Source organism: Schistocerca cancellata, chromosome 7, assembly GCF_023864275.1.
Source record: "Schistocerca cancellata isolate TAMUIC-IGC-003103 chromosome 7, iqSchCanc2.1, whole genome shotgun sequence".
In the NCBI taxonomy this organism is placed as follows: domain Eukaryota; kingdom Metazoa; phylum Arthropoda; class Insecta; order Orthoptera; family Acrididae; genus Schistocerca; species Schistocerca cancellata.
Genome location: NC_064632.1, coordinates 556,394,439 through 556,413,198, shown reverse-complemented (window position 1 = coordinate 556,413,198; position 18,760 = coordinate 556,394,439).

Sequence of the window (18,760 nt, the reverse complement as noted above, 5' to 3'; positions counted from 1 at the left end):
GTGGCGAACTGTGATTTCGCGGCAAAACTGTTAGAACAAAGATGACAGTGCGACTTGTGGTTCTGTTCGAATTATTTGAATAATTTTCGTTTATAGCAGCCTACTGCTATTGGGGGCTCGGAGTCAAATTACTATTAAAGTAAAACTGTAAACCGTCTCACCAGTGATAATTTCATTGTGTGAAAGAAAAGGACAACGCCAATAAATAGTGATTGAACTGTGTCGTGAAAAACTGATTTTAATTTAATAATCGCCTGATTCTTGTTCCCTAGCATAAACTTTACTTATGTCTATGTGAATAATTAATTCAAAAACTGTAACAAATGCGTGGGTGTGGAAGTGTACTAATGCACCAAGTGTGGAAATCATCCCCTGAGACTCTCGTGAGAGCCAAAATTTGCAATGACATTTTTGACCAACATTTGTATATGCACATTCGTGTGAAAACGTTGCAACCGCACGTCTTCTTTATTATTTAACCGCCCCGTCGCAACCCCATACTCTGTACGTTAATGGTACCAAGTCTGGTACTACGAGGGCTATCCACAAAGTACATTACGTTTTGGAATTAAAAATAAAGTATTGGAAATTTTTTTATTATATACAGATGAAAGCCACACTTAAATACTACTATTCTACATAGCTGCCATTTAAATTAAGGCACTTATCGTAGCGATGGACGAGCTTGGAAATTCCTTCGACGTAAAATTCGGCCGCCTGCGCCTTCAACCACGTGGTTACCTCTTCTTGAAGCTGTGCGTCGTCATCAAAACGCTGCATAGCCAACCACTTCTTCATTGGTGGGAATAAGTGGAAGTCGCTCGGTGCCAGGTCAGGACTGTACGGCGGATGAGGAAACAACTCCCACTTAGAAGATTCGAGAACTTCACGAGTGGCATTTGCCGTGTGGGCCCGGGCGTTGTCGTTAATCAGCCAGATCTTTGAGCCCAACTTTCCCCTGCGCTTGTTTTGTATTGCTCTTCTGAGGTTGTGCAGAGTTTGGCAATACCTTTGCGAGTTTATTGTAGTGCCTCTTTCCAGGAAATCCACAAAAATCACACCTTTTCTGTCCCAAAAGAAGAGGTAACCACGTGGTTGAAGGCGCAGGCGGCCGAATTTTACGACGAAGGAGTTTTCAAGCTCGTCCATCGCTACGATAAGTGCCTTAATTTAAATGGCAACTACGTAGAAAAGTAGTATTTAAGTGTGGCTTTCATCTGTATATAATAAAAAAAATTTCCAATACTTTATTTATTTTTAATTCCAAAACGTAATGTACTTTGTGGATAGCCCTCGTAGTACAGTTATTAGTTTTCGTGTTCTAGAGTGATATATAGGGAAAGTTTAATTATAACCACCCAGAATATCTCTGCCATCTAGATGGTATTTCTTCCACAATGAATGTCCGTCTACACCCTATCGGTATACACGGTATTTCACAATTCCTGTTACAGGCTTCTAGGGGTTTTGATGGGGAACCCATGCCCGGAAGTGCACCATTTGGATGGAAAATAAATCTTAAGATCCAATTACATTGTGATCTCCCGCTTCTGGTCACCGTCCTCAGCCCCTGTTGTAATTATGACATCAAAATGGTTCAAATGTCTCTGAGCACTATGGGACTTAACATCTGAGGTCATCAGTCCCCTAGAACTTAGAACTACTTAAACCTAATTAACCTAAGGACATTACACACATCCATGACCGAGGCATGATTCGAACCTGCGACCGTAGCGGTCGCGCGGTTCCTGACTGAAGCGCCTAGAACTGCTAGGCCACAGCGGCCGGCAATTATGGCATCACATAACATTTTCATCGGAGTACAACAACAGTTGGAAGAAACAGTTGCGTTCGGAACTAGGAGGGTTGGCTGACGTGCTTCCAGGACGCACCGCACTCTAGACTTTGAAGAGGACGTCCTCCATCACGCAGAGCTCAGAGTCCATTGTCTCTGCTGGGTGCGTACCGCGAAGATGGAGGCGCGGAGGTGAACCGATCTTCACATTTATTTTCTGTCAAAGCTGTACATTTCCGGACATGGGTTCCGTATCAGAACTTTTATCTCAAAGTCCCCTCTGCAACCGGCCTCTAATAGGAACCGTGAAACGCCCTGTACAAGGTGGGTGGCATTGCTTTGCAGCCACCCAACCCACCTGAACCAAGTAGCTCCAGAATCAGTTTAATTACCGGAAAGGATCAATAGACATTCGCTCTCCCAGTTACTCCTTCCAGATGGAGGTCTCTCCCACCAAGTAGTGGTGAAGCGTAGTATAGTGCAGTGCTTCTTTTAACTTTCTCCGATCTCAGTGTTCTTACTTGTCAGACAGACTTTTCCTGTCTTATTTTAAACATCACCAAGCATCCTTTTATGTATTTTAGAACATTCGCATGCAGTTAATCGTTTTCAAATTTTTATTCATTTTCAGTGTTCCGTACCTCAGTGGTAAAAACGGATCCCTTAAAGGGCCACTTTATTGTCCGCGTATCTATCTGTCTGCTCAACTGTCAAGTTTCCTTTCTTTCAGGAGAGGGTAGATGCATCAATTGAAATTTATGTCAGGTACTAACATCTACGGTCCTTTGGTGGTATCACAAAAATAAGCTTCTATTACAATGTGATCAAAAAATATTGTCACATATTTCGATGCTCAGAAACTCATCAGAAGTTAAAGTGCATTTATTGCTGACCAAGAAACATAAAATTTGGCAAAAAGAAAGGTTTCACACAAAAGAAAAAAAAATCCGAAAATTGTTGATTTGTAATTATATCACAAAAAATATTTTTTGCCATTTGTTGTCCATCTGTCTGCCTCCCCTTTTTCTCAGCAGCGGGTAGAGATAGCAAGCAGAAATGTATGTCAAGTACTACGCTATACGGTCCCTTAGGTGTGTAAATAATTTTAACTTCTAAGTACATGCAATCAAAAGACATGGCCATATATGTCACGTTTCAAACTCGTAAATTTAGTCATCAAAACCTACAGATGAACCATTTATATACATGTCGCGTCTGGTAGTCTAGTGGCCCCTCCCAATAAATCAAGGAGCAAAGGAAAATTTTGTTCTCTCACGTATGGCTTCAACCTTCTGTTAGAAAATTCTTGAATTATAATGTTGTATGTTATTAATTTAAAAGAAAGTGATTAGGGTTCAGGCTGCATGGTCGGACGATAGCTGGATCGAGCTCCGCTAATCTCCATTTTTGTGTTTCTGTTTTGTTTTTTAAACGATTTTTCAACAATGGTCGCGTTGATTCATTTGTAGCACATTTGAAGGGTGAATAATGAGGAAAAATATTTTTTAAAAATTGGTTCAAATGGCTCTGAGCACTATGCGACTTCTGAGGTCATCAGTCGCCTAGAACTTAGAACTAATTAAACCTAACTAACCTAAGGACATCACAGACATCCATGCCCGAGGCATGATTCGAACCTGCGACCGTAGCGGTCGCTCTGCTCCAGACTATAGCACCTAGAACCGCATGGCCACTCCGGCCGGCCAATATTTTAAAAAATGCGTAAAGCGTTTTCTTGAAAACTGAGAGTAAAAATCGGTGAAGTGTGTATCTGCAAACGGAGAGAGATTGTGGGGATCGAATCTGTATGAAACCACGTATTTTTAAGTGTTCAAACAAAAAAAGCGGTAGAACACATTCTTGGAAACCGAAAAGTAAAAATAAAAAGTGGTAAAGCCTGTGCGTGGAAATGGAGAGGTCACGGGATTGAAACTCGGTCGGACCACGGTTTTCTCAGCCTCCGTTTTAGCCTAGCCTTCACCTTACAGCGATGTGATGAGTCGTCAGAAACAACGTGTGGTTTCGGATTCCACGCTAACCTGTAGGTCGCCTCTTCCAGGTTGGAATAGATTAGGGACGCGCAAGCCGCAGCAGTGGCGTGCGATAGGAAGACTCGCACCGGGCCACTGACATCCAAAACTACAGACATCAGACTGTGAGACTCGTTGCGATAAGCTACTGTGATATAAACTTGGACAAGTAATTAATATGGAATCAAGGCTATTCTAACACAATGTAATAAGTAGAAGAAAAATGACACTCAAAATATTTTTTATCGTGGTTCATACTGTATAATGTATTTAAATGAAAGTGCAGTTACTGTTATTAATTAGTCACCGCTCGAACACACAACAAGACTTTATTAGGCGACTACAGTATCCCAGCTCTGGTGTCCCTGAAGGCAGCACCAGTTGAAACAGAGAGCAGTGGACACGAGATGTTCCGAGTAGTGGCGACTTTTAACGATCAGTAGTTGGGTCATGGAGCCAACTTATCACATTCCAGAATGAGATTCTCACTCTGTAGAGGAGTGTGCACTGATGAGAAACTTCCTGGCAGATTAAAACTGTGTGCTGGACCGAGACTCGAACTCGGGACCTTTGCCTTTCGCGGGCAAGTGCTCTGCCATCTGAGCTACCCAAGCACGACTCATGCCCCGTCCTCACAGCTTTACTTCGGCCAGTACCTCGCCTCCTGGCTTCCAAACTTTACAGAAGCTCACCTGCGAACCTTGCAGCTGAGAATCTGAGCTCAGATGGTAGAGCATTTGCCCGCGAAAGGCAAAGGTCCCGAGGTCGAGTCTCGGTCTGGCACACAGTTTTAATCTGCCAGGAAGTTTCACAACATATCACATCTTTACTATAGCTAGTTTTTCATTAAAACGTGTTTTCAGTGCCACTGAGATCATTCCACATGTCGCTTGTAATTAATATTATAAATTTAATAACAAAATATCTAAGTACGCGGTGTGATTGGAAAGCATTACGAATGGATCCGTTACTGCTTGCTGGTTTGGCGGGCAGGTACACGGAGGGTGGGGGTGAGTCACTGCCTTGTCCTTCAACGCCCTCTGACAGGAAACTGTGTTTCCTTTATTCAGTTCGTTGCGGCAGGTGGTTGAGTGCGGTTCTGTTAGGACTTGTTGCCGGATCTGTCTGCGTGAAAATGGACGAAGAAACGGAGCAATGAGTTTGTGTGAAATTTTATTTTAAAACCGGGAAATCAGCTTCAGACACTTACGAACTATTAAAAATATCTCATGGAGATAATTGTATGAGCCAGTCAAATGTTTTGTCTGTTTCAACATATTAAAAAATGGCCACGAATCATTTGAAGATGAACCACGGTCTGGTCGTCCTTCAACCCCAAAATGAATGAAAACGTGATGAATCGTGGGTATATGGATATGATCCTGCAAAGTGCAGTCTTCGCAGTGGAAGACTCAGGTTCACCATGACCGAAAGAAAAACGGCACAGTCGGTCGAGGCTGAGACAATGTTGGCGATGTTTTTCGATACTACCGGTATTGCACATCATGCACTTACCCCTGGAGGACATACAATTAACCTGGAATGCTACAAATGTGTCCTTGAGCATTTGCGCGAAAAGGTGCGGAAGAGAAGGCCTGCATTGTGGAAAGACAGGAGTTGAGTGCTATACCATGACAATGCTCTGGCTCATCGTGCCTTCTCCATTGTTGAATTTTTGACCAAATTCAAAATTCCTGTGCTTCCAGAACCGCCATATTCCCCTGATTTGGCCCCTGTGGACTTATGCCTGTTTCCTAAACTGAAATTTTCACTGAAGGGAAACGATTTGACTCGATTGAAGACATCCAGGCAAATATGGAGAGTGTCCTTAACACACTTCAGGAAAAAAATTTCAAGGAATGTTTCCAAAAGTGGAAACGCCGTTGGAATCGGTGTTTTCAGTCAGTAGGGGACTGTTTTGAAGGAGATGCACCACATTAGCATGTAAGTACCACCATACCACCATTGTACAATTACAAGCACATTCTTAAAACTTTCCAATCACACCTCGTATGTTGCATGTCCCTAGACTTGATCCAGGTGCCAAACCATGTAGAAAGTCTTTCAAATGTAGTTTAGTAGTTGGTGCATGTCCCTTGCACCAAACAGAACTGCCCAATGCAATTCCAAGGATCATGCGTCAACGTTTTCTGCATTTAATGTGGGATGGTTTGAAGAGAGAACAAAAGTTTTTGGTCAGTGGGCACACCATTTTGAGATGTGACAGAAATTATGCAATTATAAAGAAATCAAGATTTACATAAGACTGTTAAGTCAGCAAGAGTTAGTAACCAATTCCTCGTAAATTTCAATGCATTCAACAGACTTCGTTGCTTTTAAAGACGCTTCTGTAACATTTTTCTCAATGTGACAGTGTAAGATCTGCACATTCAGTATGGCCGAAGCGTCTCATACTCATCCATTGCAAATGGCTACGTAACAGTTCTCTCTCTCTGAAACGGAAAAATGGAAAAACGAGAATGTATTCAGAAGAGGAAAGATCAGGGCGGATGTATGGCATGCGGTACTTCATCTGAAAGAACAGCCATGTTTATCAGCTGCAAAACAGAAGGACGTGTCGACAATGGTCGGTTGGTTGGTTTTAAGGCGGGAGAAGGGACCAAACTACGAAGTCATCGGTCTCTTCTTCCTAATAAAACAATGCCACAAGTGTGAGGATGAAACGGAAGAAACATGTAACACAAAACGGAAAGAAAGGAAAAGCCACAATAACGAAGGGAAGGAAACGAACACTAAAAGGAACAAAAGAGGACAAGAAAGCGACAGAGAGACACTAGAAACAGAAGAGAGTAAAACATGAAAGCAGATTACAGTGGCTGGCCAGCCACGAGAAAGCCAGCCACTCTGCAACACATTAAAACCTCCACCCTAAAAGCACTAGGGTAGAGGACCCAGAGGGAAACAGGATATGTGCTAAAACCTACGTAGAAGTATAAAACCCACTCTTACAGATAAAACTAAAACTAAAACTAAAGCTGCTGTGGAGGCATTGTGGCCCAACACCGAAGGCAGGGTGCTGGGAAAGTTAAAAGTCTGCCGCAGAGCGGCTAAAAGTGGGCAGTCCAGCAAGAGGTGGACGACTGTCATTTGGGAGCCACAGCGACACTGAGGTGGGTCCTCGCGATGGAGTAGGTAACCATGCGTTAGCCACGTATGGCCAATGGGGAGCCAGCAGAGGAAAACTGATTCCCTGCGAGAGGCCTGCATGGAAGACTTCCACACATTCATAATCTCCTTAATGACACGCAGTTTGTTGTGCGTGCTGCTATGCCATTCCGTCTCCCAAAGCCGGAAAAACCTGCGGTCTAAGACAGAATGCAAGTCAGATTCAGAGATCCCTATCTCGAGAAGCGGTTTCCGCGTCGCCTGTTTGGCCAGCCTGTCGGCAAGTTCGTTACCGGGGATTCTGACGTGTCTTGGGTTCCACACAAACACCATGGAACGACGGGCATTGATGGATTCCTGAATGGACGCTACCAGAGGGTGGCGAGGGTAGCATTGGTCGATAGCTTGTAGGCTGCTCAATGAGTCAGTACACAGGAGAAACGACTCGCCAGGGCACGAGCGGATGTACTCCAGAGCACGAGATATGGCCGCCAGGGAGTGCTGCTCAGTATGTCCTCCATGAACATATGCGAAGCCTACGTGAGTATCAGCCATAGAGCCGTCGGTGTAAACCACTTAAAAGCTCCGGAACACGTCAAGACTTGAGAGGAAGTGACAGTGGAGAGCGGCGGGGTTACCGGAGTCTTTAGGGCCATGCAAAAGGTCCAGACGAAGCTGCGGGCAAGGCGTACACCTTGGAGGCGTACGTGAACGGACCGCAAGTAGAGGTGGTACAGGGAAGGACTCCAGTTCGGAGAGAAGTGACCGCACGCGAACCGCAATCATTAGCCCCTATCTGGACCACCAATGCGGGAGATGGACTGCCGCGGGCGGGAAAAGGAGATGGTAATTCGGATGTTCAGGGAAACTATGAATGTCTGAATGTCTGCTGCGTAACTGGTGAGCAGTTGCGCACGTCCGATCTGTAGTGGAGGGACACCAGATTCCACCAGTACACTGGTCACCGGACTCGTCCTAAAAGCTCACATCGCTAATCGAACTCCACAGTGGTCCACAGAGTCGAGTAAATGCAATGCTGAAGGCGCTGCCGAGCCATAAACCACACTCCCATAGACAATTCGAAATTGGACAAAGGCTCTGTAGAGCTGCAGCAGCGTGCAGCGATCTGCACCCTAGTTGGTGTTGCTCAGGCAATGGAGGGCATTGAGGCGCTGCCAGCACTTCTGCTTAAGCTGACGAAGATGTGGGAGCCACGTCAATCGAGCGTCGAAAACCAGCCCTAGGAATTGATATGTCTCCACTACAGTGAGTGGATCGTCATTAATGTAAAGTGCAGGTTCCGGATGAGCGTTACGACGCCGACAGAAGTGCATGACACACGACTATGCCGCTGAAAACTGGAAGCCGTGAGCTAGAGACCATGACTGCGCCTTGTGGATGGCTCCCTGGATGCGCCACTCAGCAACAACAGTACTGGAGCAGCAGTACGAAATGCGGAAGTCGTCTGCATACAGAGAAGGTGAATCGGAGGGCCCGACAACTGTTGCTAGAGCCACTAAAAATAGAGATTCACTCAATACAGAGCCCTGTGGGACACCATTCTCCTGTATATGGGTGGAACCATGGGAGTCACCAACTAGGACACAGTAAGTACGGAGCGACAGTTTTGGATAAAAAGCGGGAGTGGTCCTCAGAGACCCCACTCATACAATGTGGCAAGGATATGACGTTGCCAAGTCGTGTCTTATGCTTCATGCAAGTCAAAAAAGACTGCAATCGGTTGTTTTCTTCTGGAAAAGGCTGTTCGGATGGCAGAGTCGATGGACACAAGATTATGAGTGGTAGAGCAACCCTGGCGGAAGCCACCCTGACATGGAGCCAGCAAGCCACGTGATTCCAGGACCCAACCCAATCGCCAACATACCATACGTTCCAGCAGCTTACAAAGAACGTTGGTGAGGTTGATGGGCCGATAGCTATCCACATCAATCGGGTTTTTGCCGCATGTGAGTACCGGAATGATGGTGCTCTCCCACCATTGCGATGGAAAGACGCCATCGCACCAGAGCCGGTTGAAGATGATGAGAAGATGTCGCTTGTAGTCAGATGAGAGATGTTTAATCATCTGGCTGTGGATGCGATCAGGCCCAGGAGTTGTGTTGGGGAATAGTGCAAGGGTACTGAGGTGCTCCCACTATGTAAATAGGGCGTTATAGGATTCACTGCAGCGTGTAGTGAATGAGAGGACGTTCACTTCCAGCCGCCGTTTGAGTGTGTGAAAGGCTGGGGGGTAATTCTTCGATGCAGAGGCACGAGCAAAGTGCTCAGCAATCGCGTGTTCGGCAATCGCGTTTGCGTCGGTACATAACTCGCCATTTATGGTAAGACTGGAGACAGCTGTTGGGGCCTGGTACCGGAAAAGACGTTTGATCTTGGCCCAGATTTGGGAAGGTGACATGTGGCACCGAATGGTGGAGACATATCTCTCCCAACACCACTCCTTCCGTTGTCTGGTAACGTGGCGAACACGGACACGGAGCCATTTAAAGGCTGTGTGATGCTCCAGGAAAGGATGCCACTTATGCCCCTGTAGAGCTCGCAGACGCTCCTTAATCCTTAATTGCTTCAGCGACTTCCAGCGACCATGAAGGGACTGCCTTACGCTTCAGGCACCCTAAACAGCAAGGGATCGCGTTTTCTGCCGCAGAAACAATTGTGCTAGTCACCTGCTCAACCATGACATCGATGTTACCGTGTGGGGGAGATTCAGCGGTGACAGCAGAGGTGAAAGTTCCCCAGTCCGCCTTGTTCAAGGCCCATCTGCGCAGGCGTCCATGTGCCTGACGGTGGGACAGTGACACGAAGATGGGGAAGTGGTCACTACCACACTCGTCGCCATGTGCTCTCCAGTGGATAGATTGGAGAAGCCCTGGGCTGCAAATTGGCCTAACTTCCAGCACTTAAAGCACCGCATCGTGGGAAGGATGTAGGGCTTTACATCACACCGGTAGACCATCACCTCGACCTTCTCGGGCAATGTATCACCCTCAAAGGCCAAGATGAAGGCACCAGTGGCAACCTGATTATTCTTCAGACCCCGGTGGACACGCCAGACGAAATGTACACCTCGACGTCTAAATTGGTGTGCAGCTCATCGTCGGACTGCAAAAGAAGGTCTCTGTGAAATATGATACCTTTGACCATATTTAAGCTGTTATGGGGAGTGATGGTTACAGAAACCCCCAGCTTGTCACAAGCGAGTAACTCCCGTGACGGGGCAGAGGATGCTGTTTTGATCAAGACTGACCCAGGTCTCATTTTGGACAAGCCCTCCACCTCCTCAAACTTGTCCTCTAAATGCTCAACAAAAACTGAGGCTTCATCGTCATGAAAGATTCCCCATCAGCTCTCGAACATACAAGGTACTGGGGTCAATAAGATCCGCTGCCCTCCTTAGCCTGACGTTCCTCCCATGGTGTGGTCAGGGAGGGGAACGATTTGGGGTCATACTTCTGTGCGTTGAATTGAGCTCGTGATCACTTAGAGACTGCTGGTGCTTCACCACCAGCAAGAGATGATGGACTACGCTTCATCGCGTGTCATCCGCCCTGATGCCACCCACTCCGACCAGGGGCTCTCCCCACGGTCGCCACCCAGCTGCAGCTAAGGCCACCTGGCAGGACGGGAGTCCCAATGCCCCAGGGGGACGGGCGTCAACCCCTTGGCATACGTGGAGAGTTAACGGCGCAGCCATCAGCAGAGCGATCCCTGTGTGGTCAGGGGGCTACAAGCAACAGGGTACATGGTAGCCCCACCACAATGGACTGGCTACCGTGCTGAACATCAGGTGCAAAGAAGTCCATGGTCATCGTCGACGCAGAAATCGACACTGCGTAGTGCATGGTGGAAAGCGCACCCAGGAAGGTGTCCTCGCCCATGAGATGGAGAATGGGCAGGACGCAATGCGACGACGAGGAACTGTGCTAAAGATCTCAATGCACGATGGACACGATGCACATTGTAAGGCGCCCTTCCCCAATTAGCTCGCTCTTCGGGAAAATTTTGAAGAATGGAGGTCAGACCCTACAGGGGACCATCACATAAAGGCCAAAACGAGTGAAACTCCTTTTAGTCGCCTCGTACGACAGGCAGGAATACCTCCGGCCTATTCTAACCCCCGGGACCTGCAGGGGGAAGGAGGGATGTTGATAATGCATCCATTTCTTCCTCAACAACACAGGTACATTTAAAGTAACCTCTTGTAGCTGGTCGTGATAATAAAACCGTGTAAGAAACAAAAAACGATACTGAGAAATTTTTCTTTATTTTAGTTGTTATATTCTTCTGCAAAAAAAAAAGGAAAAAAGTAAAAGAAAATCTGAAATAGTATGTTTAGCCTACAGATCTACTAGTTAAAACATTACTGCTTTATTTCTGCACTTGTGTTATCACAATTAAACGTAGTGTCTCTTTATTAATGGCAGTTGAAACAAAAACTATCTAATTGGCACTTAGAACTAGACCGTTCCCTCTTGTGACGCTAGAACATTTCTAATAAATTAACTGTTTTCTCATTTGTCTCATTTTTTGCAGTAATGAAGTGGGTAACATTGTTCTGTCGTACCAGAATTCACTCTAAATTCTTCGCACAGAAATCAGTTAGTACAAAAATAGATCCATGGTGTTTTGATACTCCCGAAAAATGTGAAGTTTGACAGTTAGAATCTTTTCCATTTCTTTTCAGTTAACGATAAGATCGGTACACATACGGCTCGATGTCCCCCCCCCCCACCCACACACACACAATTTCAGTATTGGCTCTTGAGCAAAATGGTTTCACGACCACTGGTCTACAGGCTCACCATACTTACATCTATAGACGTTTAGTTACGAGAAAAATTAAAACGAGATTTCTACAAGGGAACACCGACGAATCCCGAAGACGTTAAATGCCGTGTAGCACTGTCCCGTCTTGCGATAAGTACAGATGAAATGTAGTATTGTCTTCCCGGAATATCTTTATAGCATGTATCAGAGCAAAAAGTCAGAATTTTAAGAACCTTATATGTGAGTCCTACTAGTAAATGCACGAACCCCACCTTAGTTATGCGTTTGCCAACCTTTGGTACAGTAGTGCAAGTGATGTTATCTCGTTACTGTTGGTAAAGTACACTTTTATTATGTCGTTCCGTTCCTCTTTTAAAAAATCAAAGGTTGTGTCACAGTTTGACACTTGAATTCCTTGACATTAACCTGTATATGCAGAAAATTCACCTCGATGTTCACCATAGTTGAACAAAACACCATCTCTGTATATTTGCTTACTTTAAGCATGTTTCGGTTGGCCTATCCTAGCTGCCTCCCTTCTGTAATGGAGATTGTCCCATTGAAGCAAATCGTGCCTTTCTACATCTATATAGTTCAGCTCTGAACGTGCTCAAATATCAGCCAACAGCTCGAAGGAATATTAATATCTGTCTACTATTAAAGGTTTTTAAATTGGTGGAAAATAAAGAATATTTACTTAACTTCTTTATGGAGTTTTTATAAATCAAGTCGTGAGCTATTGAGGCGATAGGTGCTGCTTGTTTCTGACTACATTTTTAATATTAGGTCAATGGACATTGTACGTCATGCACCCAAGTTCATTAGCTTCCCCACTTCTGCTTTCATTGTCGCCATAACTGAGAACGAATTTTCACAACGGTAAGTTATGATAGTTGAAATCAGTGTTTTAAGGCTTTTCCTGGCTATTAATGAGTACTCGCCAGTATCCATTCGAAAATATATCGCGAACTACTTGTTATCTTCAGGCAGTCTAAAAATATTATATTTTGGTTAGAATTACACTACCTCCAATATATTTGGCTCACTGATAATTGTCCTAGATGGCAGCTCGGTTTTTCAAATTGGCAAAATACGCCCTAGTAGAATTTATTACTGATGATAGGTGCTGACTATTATGATCGGAAGGAGAGAAACAGAAACGGCCTGCAATGCTTTCAGTAAGTAAATAAGGGTTCAAAAACAAAATTTCAACTGTATCTAGAACTGAAAGTTTGCAATGAGTGTATGTAACCATTTTTGCCTAATGGCTATGGCACGTGAACCTTAAACAAAAGAAAAATTCAAAAATTGAGAGTGTTTGGTGGGAATTACTAGAAAAGATAAATGATTAAGTAGATGGATGAGAGAACAGATATGAGTGGAAGACATAATTATCCCGATGATAAAAATGAAATCGAAGTACGAGTGCATGACAGAACGATCAAAGGAATGCTTTGTTGTATTCCACGAAACAAGAAGAGATGGAGACGAAAAACCAATGGTAAGCACATAGATTGTATTAGAAAACATTTAGGAGGAAAATGGTTGTGTATCACGGAAGAGTGCATGGAGAATTCTGGAGGAAGCCTTTATGCAAGAGTCAAAATATTAATTGTTGTTATGACGACGACAATGACGACGACGTAGATAACGATGATGACGTAATAAATATAAGAATGATAATAAAAATTGTTTTGAAGTAATGAAAAGTCCTGAGTAAATCTTAATAATAAATATTTTTGAATATTTCATTTTATTTCCTCCCTAAGACCCCCCTCCTCCCCCGGCCATAAAGACGGGAAGAACTAGCCTACGATGACAAAACTGTGACGGTTTAACGACCGAGAAATTAGGTCAGAGTTACAGAAAATTTGAAGAAAGTCTTCTCGGGTTTCCTCCAGATATGCATATTATTTTAAAAGCGATAGGATTGTGGCTCTGATGGAAAATTGCCTATTAGCAGCTATGAGTTTCCGGTATGAATACACGATCACTGAGGATATTTTGAGAATAAAAACATCTAGTCCGCTTATTAAAATTTCTGTACTTATTATGACGTTTCGGTAAATAGCATCATCATATATCTGCAGTTAAGGTAAGTCACAAAAGTTGAAAAATCAAAAGTTAAAAAATTTAAAGAAATATTTTCCGAAGTACACTCGCCAAAAAGCTTAGAACCTGAAAACAAGGTTCAGTGTCAGTATGTTTTGTGCCAAATTGTTAGCTGATGTCCCAATGATGCACGTGTTTCAGCAGCTGACGACAGAGGGTAGCTGATATGAATTAAGAAAACCATTTGGTTATGTGGATCCAAGCTACAATTTTGGGCGTTTTAATTTCTGTAAGATATTAAACAGCAGGCTGTCCTTTAGTGTCGACAAACAGGAAACTGATCTGAATGTGACTGGACAGCTATAAAGTGTGGACTGACAGAGAATTCTGTTCTGGGTCCATTGCTTCGCTTAATTAGGAGGTGCATCAGACAGGTATAGCCACAACTCATGTGCTCCCACATTGGGAAAGAACATTTGTTATAATGATATACGCTCTGATGCCTTACAATTTTGCATTGTACATTAATAAGAGGAAAATAATATACCAGGCTACCACATGAAACTCTTTCTTGAACGAAATGTTCAAAACGTCCTCCGCGTTTCATCGACTTCTATGAAAGTGGTGCCGTGATTGATGGAGAACCAGAAGTAGGTTAACTCCCTCCCCTCCACACTCTCTACGCCTAAGTTCTCTTATTACTAAGTCATATGAAAGATGTCGTGTATAAAACCCTAGTAAAATTTCAGGAGTCTTGATATCTAAATTGTGAAAGACTGTGAAGCCATACTAGCAACTATAAGTCAGCGCCTCACTTCCTAGATTTAGTGAGACCATGGGTCGACACATTTATCATTCTTAACAGAAGGAATAGTAAACATCTCAGGTAATAAAGAGCTTCATGTGGTGTGATGGTACATCTATTCCTGTGTCGTTTCCGTGACAACTTTAGAATAAAGATTAGTAGATTATTAGCACTAACTTGAAAATTATATTTCCTAAATTTTCAGATATTATGATATACAAGCAATATATGTTATATACCTTCTTTTGCGACTCTAATAAAAGTATTATTTAGTCCATACATATTTCACTTTATTTCAAGGCATGTTCAGTGCTCTCTGTAACTATATGGTTTTTTTTTTCAAATCTGCTGAGATCATAAACAGTTCTCATGTTTTAAATTGCTACTATTAAACAGAATTAAATTACACTCATTACTCATCTTTTTTGTTTCCTACTTCCAGTTCTTTGTGTTTAGTTGTGTAATTGTGGTGGTGGTGGCGGTGGTGGTGGTGGTGGTGGTGGTGTGTGTGTGTGTGTGTGTGTGTGTGTGTGTGATAAGTAGTAATTTCATGATGGCCTATGTTGGCTGAATTATGTGGTGCTGTTTTTGTGGTGGATAGAAGAATCACCATTATTGTATCTATATTTTATTTGTTAAAAACATTTGAGTGCTAATGTTTGTTTAGTAATTTATTATACACTCCTGGAAATTGAAATAAGAACACCGTGAATTCATTGTCCCAGGAAGGGGAAACTTTATTGACACATTCCTGGGGTCAGATACATCACATGATCACACTGACAGAACCACAGGCACATAGACACAGGCAACAGAGCATGCACAATGTCGGCACTAGTACAGTGTATATCCACCTTTCGCAGCAATGCAGGCTGCTATTCTCCCATGGAGACGATCGTAGAGATGCTGGATGTAGTCCTGTGGAACGGCTTGCCATGCCATTTCCACCTGGCGCCTCAGTTGGACCAGCGTTCGTGCTGGACGTGCAGACCGCGTGAGACGACGCTTCATCCAGTCCCAAACATGCTCAATGGGGGACAGATCCGGAGATCTTGCTGGCCAGGGTAGTTGACTTACACCTTCTAGAGCACGTTGGGTGGCACGGGATACATGCGGACGTGCATTTTCCTGTTGGAACAGCAAGTTCCATTGCCGGTCTAGGAATGGTAGAACGATGGGTTCGATGACGGTTTGGATGTACCGTGCACTATTCAGTGTCCCCTCGACGATCACCAGTGGTGTACGGCCAGTGTAGGAGATCGCTCCCCACACCATGATGCCGGGTGTTGGCCCTGTGTGCCTCGGTCGTATGCAGTCCTGATTGTGGCGCTCACCTGCACGGCGCCAAACACGCATACGACCATCATTGGCACCAAGGCAGAAGCGACTCTCATCGCTGAAGACGACACGTCTCCATTCGTCCCTCCATTCACGCCTGTCGCGACACCACTGGAGGCGGGCTGCACGTTGTTGGGGCGTGAGCGGAAGACGGCCTAACGGTGTGCGGGACCGTAGCCCAGCTTCATGGAGACGGTTGCGAATGGTCCTCGCCGATACCCCAGGAGCAACAGTGTCCCTAATTTGCTGGGAAGTGGCGGTGCGGTCCCCTACGGCACTGCGTAGGATCCTACGCTCTTGGCGTGCATCCGTGCGTCGCTGCGGTCCGGTCCCAGGTCGACGGGCACGTGCACCTTCCGCCGACCACTGGCGACAACATCGATGTACTGTGGAGACCTCACGCCCCACGTGTTGAGCAATTCGGCGGTACGTCCACCCGGCCTCCCGCATGCCCACTATACGCCCTCGCTCAAAGTCCGTCAACTGCACATACGGTTCACGTCCACGCTGTCGCGGCATGCTACCAGTGTTAAAGACTGCGATGGAGCTCCGTATGCCACGGCAAACTGGCTGACACTGACGGCGGCGGTTCACAAATGCTGCGCAGCTAGCGCTATTCGACGGCCAACACCGCGGTTCCTGGTGTGTCCGCTGTGCCGTGCGTGTGATCATTGCTTGTACAGCCCTCTCGCAGTGTCCGGAGCAAGTATGGTGGGTCTGACACACCGGTATCAATGTGTTCTTTTTTCCATTTCCAGGAGTCTGATTGCCATTTGAATTTGAAAATTTTCTTGTTGTGTTACAAGATGTTTTTTGTTAATGAATCTGAGTATTTTCATGCCTGTTTCCATTGTGGCAGGGTTGTAGTTTTCTTCTCAGAGAATTTCCGCAAATGTTGAATGCCTGGTGCCCTTTTCCCAAGCTCTTGTTTGCTCTTCATATCTTACTTCAAATGTTTTGGTGTTCCATCCTACATGTAGAGCATCACAGCTGTTAACCTGCAGTTGGTAAATGCCAGATTTTTTTTATATGTCAGTGTCATACTCCTTTCTTAAACATTTCTATATTGAGTTATTACTTTGGCAAGCTATTTTTCCCTTGATTCTTAAGTATGTTACCAATTGTGTGTGTCAGTCTGTTTCCATGTGTAAGATGGCAACATCTCGTCTGTTGAGCTGTAGTGTTACGTCCTTGTGTAATGGTGGTGTTGTTGATGTTAAGTGTGCGTGTGTGTGTGTGTGTGTGTGTGTGTGTGTGTGTGTGTGTGTGTGTAGAGATTGTTATGGGTTCCTGATTTTGTGTACTCTTTTGCTGTACTTGTGTAGCTTGTTTTATTTCAATGTCTTCCTGGATTCTATTGGTTAATTTTGTGAAAAGAAATTCTGGAGAGCCATTGCTACTTGAGCTACTATGTCTCACTCGTTACCATAGCCGTGTTTTCTAATCAGAGTGTGTTTAATCTATGGACATGTGTCTGACAGTTGTTTGTTTTTGAGACTGAATGGTTTTATGACAGTTGTAATGTTGTGTATACTACGGTATTTTTTCTGTAAATAAACGGGTGTTGGTTTCTTTCTGATAGATACATCTGGAATGGTCCATCATATTCCGGGCTTGCAGCCGGATCACGTTGCAATCTTGGCACGATATTTCGGCTAACAAACATGCAGCCGTCTTCAGGTGAGTACGAGACTGAAGATTACTGGTGCGCGTCGTTCTATATATACCGAAAATTGGCGCGGCGGCGCCTGCGCAGTGGAGAAGGCTAATACCGCGCCTTCTCCACTCCCGTCTTAAAACATTCCAATCACACCCCATACTTAGATATTACGTTATTAAATTTAAAATATTAATTACAAGCAAGATGTGGAATGATCTCATGTAGCTTGAGAAGAAAACTGAGGAACATGGAGTGAAAGATACGGAGAAATACTTGACTCGACGTCATATGTATGTTGTAATTTTTGTTGTTAGGCCTCATATCTGCAGTAGCAGTTATCTCGTACGTGCAACATAGGTTACACACCGTCTGTTGTGACTGTAAGAAAAGTCTTACTCAGAGCATAAGCATTGTGCTTCATTTGAGAGCATCTGCAATGGTCATTATAACAATGTCGTTTTTCTTACAAAAGTGTCGACCAAGATCGCAAACAGATCTCATCTTTTGAATTTCACACTCGTGTACAAAACTTAAGGTCTAAAATTACTTTCGCGTGATGTGTGCTGCCAAGTAACACAGCACAATGAAACTTGGACTGTACATAGAACTGTTATAGAGTAGTACAGAAGGCAACAGAAAGAAATACGCAATGATATGAACAGAAATGAAACTTTTATTCAAGGACATTAATTACACTGAAGTCACCACGATTTCTGATAGTCCGCTGGACATCACAACAGGTGGTTCAAATGGCTCTGAGCACTATGGGACTTAACTTCTGAGGTCATCAGTGCCCTATAACTTAGAACTACTTAAACCTAACTAACCTAAGGACATCACACACACCCATGCCCGAGGCAGGATTACAAAAGGTGGGATGCTATCCCTAACAATGTGTGTGATCACCAAGGACGGCATCGCACGTTTCGCAACACGTTCCCGTCTTTGCCATACGGTTAGTAAGAAGTTTTTGTGCTAGGGCGCTCCATTTCTCCAGCAGCACGGCTGACGCTGTTGTGTGGCCGTTGTTGCATGTGGAAATTCAGCAGCACGTGTACCCAACGCATCCCACACGTGCCCGATGGTATTTAAGTCGGGGAAATAGTCGGGCCAGTTCATTCACTGAATATCTGGAGGTCAGTAGGCCCGTGCAACATTATGTCTCC